Source organism: Aythya ferina (assembly GCF_964211825.1).
Source record: "Aythya ferina genome assembly, chromosome: 3".
Lineage (NCBI taxonomy): Eukaryota > Metazoa > Chordata > Aves > Anseriformes > Anatidae > Aythya > Aythya ferina.
The window spans coordinates 88526799-88534291 of record NC_140298.1 but is presented as its reverse complement, the minus strand read 5'-3'; positions in this window follow the sequence as shown (position 1 = coordinate 88534291).

Sequence of the window (7493 nt, the reverse complement as noted above, 5' to 3'; positions counted from 1 at the left end):
AGAGTTAGCCAGCAGGCAGTGATCTTTCCCCTGTGAGACACCAGTGAGACATATCTGGAGTGCTGGGTCCAGGTTTGGGCTCCCCAAAAGACAGAGCAGAAGCTAATGGAGCACATCCAGCAACAGGCCATGAAGATAACGAAGGGAATGGATTGTCTGTTGCATGAGGAGAGGCTGAGAGAGCTGGCACTGCTCAGCCTGGAGAAGAGAAAGCAGAGGGTGAATCTTACCAATGTGTATAGATACTCAATGGCAGATGGGAGAAGACAGAGATTCTTTTTCAGGGTTCATGGTAATAGGTCAGGAGACAATGGACACAAGCTGGAACATGAAATGTTCATTGTGAGGGTGGTCAAACACGAGTAGGTTGCCCAGCGAGGCTGTGGACTCTTCATCCTTAGAGATTTCAATGATTAGCTGGGAAAGTCCCCAATCAACCTCATCTGTTTGGCTCTGCTTTGAGCAGGGGGTTGGGCTAGATGATTTTCAGAGGTCCCTTCCAACCTAAATGATTCTGATTCTGTGAATGATAATTTTGTACTTGCACTCTTAATACTGTCGGTGATTTCAAGAGTTCTGCCTTGTTTATCCTGTCCTCATGTGGTTGATTCCTTGCTGCTCATCCCTGCGTGATTTCTAGTTCTCCTTTTTGAGATGGGCTGACAACACTGCATGCAGCTATCAAGATCTTAGTCCTGGAAAAAAAAGTCCTTGTGTTCGCAGAGCATGACCTGTCTTGGTGTCTTTTTGGTACTGACACTAACTGATTATGAACAGTTTAAATAAGTGCATAGCTCCCATAAATAAAGACACAAAACTTTACAGTCACAGAACAAAGCCAAAACATCCTTCTCTTCTTGAGTGTGCTGAGATTCTATTTTTGCCAGCCTTCAGTTTTGACCTCACAACTGCAAGAGGACTGGGCAGATATTCTGCATGGAAGCATCTGTGTACATCTCTTTTATGCTTTCCAGCTCTGAATACTTCCTTCAGCTTCTCACACTTTTAATAAGAGGCTGCAGGTCAGATCTGTTACATAGCTTTGCACATTGGCAGTCACCAGGTGCTGATTTAGGCCAGGTGTCCACTCCTATTTCACCACAACACTTTCTCTAGCCTGTAAAGGCATCCTATTAGACATTAATTAAATGTCCATTAAGCTTCCTATGAGCTACCCATGCACCTTACTGTGTTTTCTTTTCTCCTATATGCATAATTTATAGAACTCAAAGGTCAGAATTTGACTCAAGGCTAGGACACCTAAGTGCAGATGTCTACATGAAAGTGTCCACAGGCACAGTAGATGTCAAGTACCCTGTGGGATATCTAAGGGCTTGGTATAGTTTTCTGCACATAGGTCCTAAATGCTCTTTGGGATTCCCTACCATATCCTACCTGGCACGCAGCAGCCAGCTCACTGAGGTGAGATGTTGCCCTTTTATTTTGGCCAACTTCATTCAGTTAGCTCAGATGTCCAAAGGCATCTTAAAAGTCACTCACTCAGTGCTTGTGTATTACCAACTGTTTCTAGCCCTTGGTTACCTAAGTTACTTTCTGGGCTCCACTGACACCTTTGCCTAGTGGCTTGATTCAGTTTGTCCACAGACAGGCACCGCATGATGCGCTTTGGCTTTGACTGCCAGCCCAGAGCAGTGTGGGTCCATTGAGGATGACCGATAAGAAAATGCCAAAAGCATGATGCACAAAGCATAGACTAGTGCCTTCCAGCTGTTCAAGTGCTATATCTGGTGGAAAAGTTTTATTTACACATGGATTTAAATCCTTCTGAAACCATACCTCAATGGAGCATTATGTCTTCTTATATTTATTCAGTATTACATTCCCAATTGTTCTATTCTAAATTATCTAGAGTAAAAAAAAACTTTTCTTATACCTTTGCTTAATGTGAGAAGAGCATTTATTCTTACAGGTAGGAACCATGGGGCAGAAGTTCCTTCTAGCTCCATCCTGCACTCTGCTATCTTCTCCCTTCTTCTCTGGAGTATATCCCCACATTGGTTCTTTGGCACTTTGGTTCCCAGCTTCTCCAATGAGTACATGCTCTTAATGAGAAAGACTGCCATGTTTCCGTCAGTTGAATGTAGATATTTCCCCTGCATTTAAGTCTTACTCCAAAAGTTTTTTCCTCCAGTTCCCATCCCGATTCAGAGGTGCTAGATCTGTCATACTCAAATCTAAGCTTTAAACAGTTCCTTTCCATTCCCTGTATTTCTTCTTTAAGTGTTAGTATTACAGCCTTTATCACCATGTTGGTTTATTCACCTCTGTTAGATAAAAATGAATAAAAACTCCATTTGCTTTCAGGCTCTATCTCCCTGCATGGCTTCCATTATACAAAGGTTTTCAGTGAAGCTGCTGGAATGGTTTTGTCAGTGTAAAGTGCACCCTTACAGTGGCTCTTTCTGAACTCTCACTGAGTAACACACACCACTCTAATTCTTGTATTGCTTCCTGAAGCAATGACTTCTGATATCTACCAAAACATGCATAGCTTCTGATTTTATTTTATTTTTTAAGGCTGCAGCTTCAAGTGTCACATCTTTTTTTTTTTTTTTTTAATGCAATATCTCTGATTCTTGACCAAGTGACAAAGAGCCATGTATACTCTGTGGATTTTATACCAGACTGGGTTTCAATTTTGCTTGAAAAATTTAAATTTGTTTTATTGAGGATTAATCCCAGATCTTTCTGGAGTTTCAATTTAAATATTTTGTGCCAGACCCATTCTGGCCTCTGGTCAGAAATATAAATTGCTAAAATGGGAAGATGCGATCAGTTGTGACGTCTGTTTTGTATTCTGGAAGCATATCTGACACTTGCTTCATTTCACCATTATTCCTCATTTTTTATGCAGTAACAAAATTTCATTATCAGCCTGAGTTAATTGAGAGCTATTAAAAACACAAAATGCTCCAGAACCAGCAAAAGTCAGAAATATATCCTAATATCTGTCTTTTTCTGCACCCATTTCCTGTAGGCACTAAAGCCTTCTCCTGTTGTTTTCCGCATTTCTGAAGAATTGCACCATCATTTTTCTTTTTTTATCTGCTCCGTTCTTCTTTGGGGAAATTTTCGTAGCTCATTTTATTTCTGCACCCACTCGGCACTCAGAAATTGCTTTAGGCTGCAGGGGACAGCAGAGCGGTTTCGTCTGATATTTAAGCTCTGTCTAATCATGACCTCAGCTCATGAACCTCTGGCTAACAAAAGAGCTGGCCCCAACCGGCACTTGCCAGAACCTGCTGAGGGTGCAGCTCCACGCACCCTTCCTCGCTGCCACTCTGAGAAATGCAATAATAATGGATGAATACAGGCACGATGCTTAGGAGACAGCAGGAAGACAATTTACAATCCTAATATGCTACCTCCGGGGTTACAGGGCATCACACATCTGCTTTCTTGCCATAAACATTACTCCTTCAGGGTTCTGCCTCCCCTAAATGTAATGGATCTTTCCTGCTAAATGAGTCCATCAGTTTATGCAAGGAGACAAATGCCTTTCTCCCACTGTGCTGGCCTGCGAGCGCTGTGTAGCCCAAAAATTGGCACAAAGCAAGAAGTCAGCAGCGTATAGGGGAAGGTAAATAAGGTGTGTATGGGGCATTAACTGGTTATTAGCCTCCTTCACAGAACTCAGAGAGCAGCTTTAGCTCCAGTAGCAAAATGAAAAGGATAGGATAGATATTAGCTCTGAATTACAATGAAACCCACCTTGTGACACCATTTCTTCCCACCTCGGTTATATGTTTTAGTTTAATGCATCCCTGTTGGTGACCAAGTCAAGGAGCAAGGGCATGGCTCTCTCTCACTTCAAGCTGCAGACCTATTATTCTACCAGTGGGAAATAAGGCTTTTGCAGTCTATTATGGGAAGCAAAATTGCTTCATCCTCAGGAATCTAAGTATTTCACGAGCTAGCAATAGGGAGCCCATACAAAGCTATAATTTGCAATCTGAATCTAATTTCAAACTTCATCTCACCAAAAATGAAAATTAATGTATGAAGGGACTCCTCGTATCACAAGTACTCTCCTTCTGAATTCTATTACCTTCCGAGTTAACCCATAATTTAGCTTTTTTAAACAAATCAAATTGAAATTGATGGATGCTTTAAAGTTTATAGTTTAATTTCTTTGTGTACCATATCTTAACAAATTACAGTCAGTTTAGGATAAAACCAAGTGTACATAATATGAAATAAGCTTGTCAGGAAGCCTACTTGCCTAGTCTGAAGAGTTTTCAAATCTTCTTAGCACAAGGGAGAACTTTTAATAGACCTTCTCCAAGTGTGTTGAGACCATGCAATCCTGCACATGTACTGGAAATAGATGGTAAGGATGAATAATCACCAGCCTAGATGTGGCTTTAACCTCTAATTCAATGCATGCATAATATATGTCCTTCTGATCTGAAGAGTACTACATTGAAGAAGACAGGCTAGACACAGATTGTCTTAATGGTAGTGACAAGAGTGAGTTTGAGGCACTAGGAAGACAATGTTTCCCAAGCTGAGGTAGGACAGACAGCTGTGCTTTTATGTAGATGGGGTCTTTTGAATGGCATGGTTACAAAAGACTAGATTGATTTGACAGCTTCAGTGCACCCGTGTACCAGGAGGACGTTCCTGGGGGTCTTCTGCCACCAGCACAAGCCTGTATGGGCTGTGCTGAAGCAGCGAGCCCCTCTTCCAGCAGGTCCAGCCTGGGATCACCTCACTTCAGCTCTGGGAGTGGGACTGAGCAAAGGGTTCTCTGTCTACACAGACAGCAGTAAGTGGAGGCACATCCTGCACTAAAGCAACACCAGGCAGTCTCTGATTGCTGAATGATCAAAAGGCTTGCCTTCACCTGCTAAATCTACACCAGATTTAAAGGTTGTTGACATTTTCAATGCTAGATGCCCATCTTATTCTGCTTTTCTATTTATTTATTTATTTAAGCTGTTAGAAACACAGAATCACAGAATCAGAGAACAGTTGAGGTGGGAAGACCCCTCTGGAGGACATCAGGTCCAGCCCCTGCTCCAGCAGGGACACACACAGCAGGCTGCCCAGGACCACGTCCAGGTGGTTTTTGAAGATCTCCAAGAAGGAGACCCCACAGCCTCTCTGGGCAGCCTGTGCCAGTGCTCAGCCACCTGCGCAGCACAGAAGTGCTGCCTGGAGTTTGCACAGAACCTCCTGTGCTCCAGTTTGTGCCCACTGCCTCTTGTCCTGGCACTGGGCACCACTGAGTACACTTCATTTGTTTCCAAGAGTAAGCTCATGTAAAATATATTGTTTTGCACATGGTAAAAAAAAAAAAAAAAAAAAAAAAAAAAAAAAAAAAGTAAATAAATGATCCTGACTAGTTCCTTGGCAAGCTCTTTTGTGATTTCAAGCTGAGACTTGTAGTCTGGCCAGTGATTGCACTCATGCTGGGGATATGCAATTCCCTGTCTCTGTGAAAGTTTCCTTGAATTTGGAGTTTAAAATGCTGTGCAAAGCTCCAGGAAGATTAACCAGGAGGTGCTGTGGAGCTGGCTGAGGGAGTGGAGGGCACTTGCCTCAGCTGAAGTACCCACCAGTACACTCCCTGTGGATGCTCATGTATGAGATTAACAGGGAGGGCAGAAATACAAAGAAATACTCAAGTTAAAATTGTCCAGCAACCTTAATTCAGCCCCTTATGCATACAAGTTCCCTAGCCTCGAGAGCCTGGCATTAAAATCTTAATATCGAGAGTCATTTCTTACCTGCAATGAAAATTATGCAGTCTCCAAGCGTTACACTTCCACAGAAATTATTCACTGATTGACTCAGGTTTGTTTTGTGTCGCTGCTACTTTTTTTGAGTGTTATTACTTTTCAAGTAGGAAACTTGGAAAAATAGCCTAATATGGGTTAATGTGGTTATTTCTCTGTGGAGGAAAAGTAATCACATGAAACACAAGTGCTTGTTCTTGTGATACCTTCTGAGGGCCGGGTGGTACTTTTGTGCTGCCTTGCATTGCCAATTGCTTCAGCTCTTAACTCGGAAGGACCAAAGAGCATGAGGGAATTGATATCATGTTACCTCTCTTTGTGCATTCCCATACCTGATCTCTCTGTACCTCTCCTCCAGAAAAACAGCAAGTTTCAGTATAAATCCACATACACAAATGCAAATGATACATCCAAATGGTACTGTTTACTGATAGTAAAGAAAGAGATGATTGAAGCATAAATCAAATTGATCCAAGTAATTTCTCAGAACCATTTAACACTGGGCTGGACAACTTGCTATGTATCCCAATGCAGAAGGAATTAGTGGAACAAATTTTCTCCAGCCCTAACTTCCACAACATCTACTGTGACCTTCAGAGACCATTTATTAAGAATGATCCTAAGAAGGGAACATCTGTTATTTTGGACATCACATTTTTATGTGAATGCATAGAAAATTGAGCAGTAGATTAGCCTTGCATATGTTTATGAACAATTTTGTTTTGTACTGATAAGAAATATTTTTCAGAAGCAAAAGAAAGCACAAATAAACTAGGTGTTCTTCCTTATTTATGCACATGTATTATTGTTAAATAATGTATGTTATTTGGCAATGGGAAGTTATTCTTATGCCTATTGACATTAGTATCGCTGTTTCTGCAAACATTTAAATTTCTCATACATATGCATTATCTTGCCTTTCTTGCCGCACGCCCAGGTAAGCAATCATCGCTCAGCATTTCATTGCCTGAAATGACAATAACGAGCCTCACAGCGCCCACCGCTTTTACAGCCTCTGGCTCTGTCCTTTAAGCAGTGCAGCTTTAAACACCGGTTCCCAGCGGACCACAGGCCTGACAAAGCAGGTCCAGGAGCAGAAGGTCAGCTCCAGAGCCAGCGATCAGTGACACGGGTCACGCCGAGTCCATCACTGCATGTTCCTTCCTTCCCCTGGGGGGCAGCAGAATATTGCTGTTAAGGTCAGTTCACTTGGTTCGAAGCCCTTGGGATAAACACAGCTTCGTTGGCTATACAGAATTTTCCTGCCATATATTCCTGCCATCCTGGGAATAACCCGTGGTGCCACTGGATGGGAAGAGCATTAACACTTGAGAATGTGTGGAAAAGCGATGCTTCTTCCCCAAGGGGCTTCTGAAAACATCAAAAGCATTAAGTGAGACCTATTTCTAACCCTGTAGTTAGGGTTAGGATGCAATTTGCCCCTTGAAACCGTTAAATAACACATCATCTCAGGGAGGGCTCCGGGCTGGGACACCGACGGGTCTCACTGAAGGTGTTAGGTCAGCGGGTCTGGGAAATAAATTCTGCCTTGTCACATAGGCAGCCTGAGCTGACAGTCTGAGAGGTCTTGGCATCCTCTTTGCAAAAGCAGTTTGTGCTTTCCTGGGCAGTGCAGGTTACATTGCATATACCAGGACCCCAAAGCAACAGAGTCCACCTGATTTGCTTGGTTTTTTTTTTTGGGGAGAAGCATAAATGTCATTCTCACAG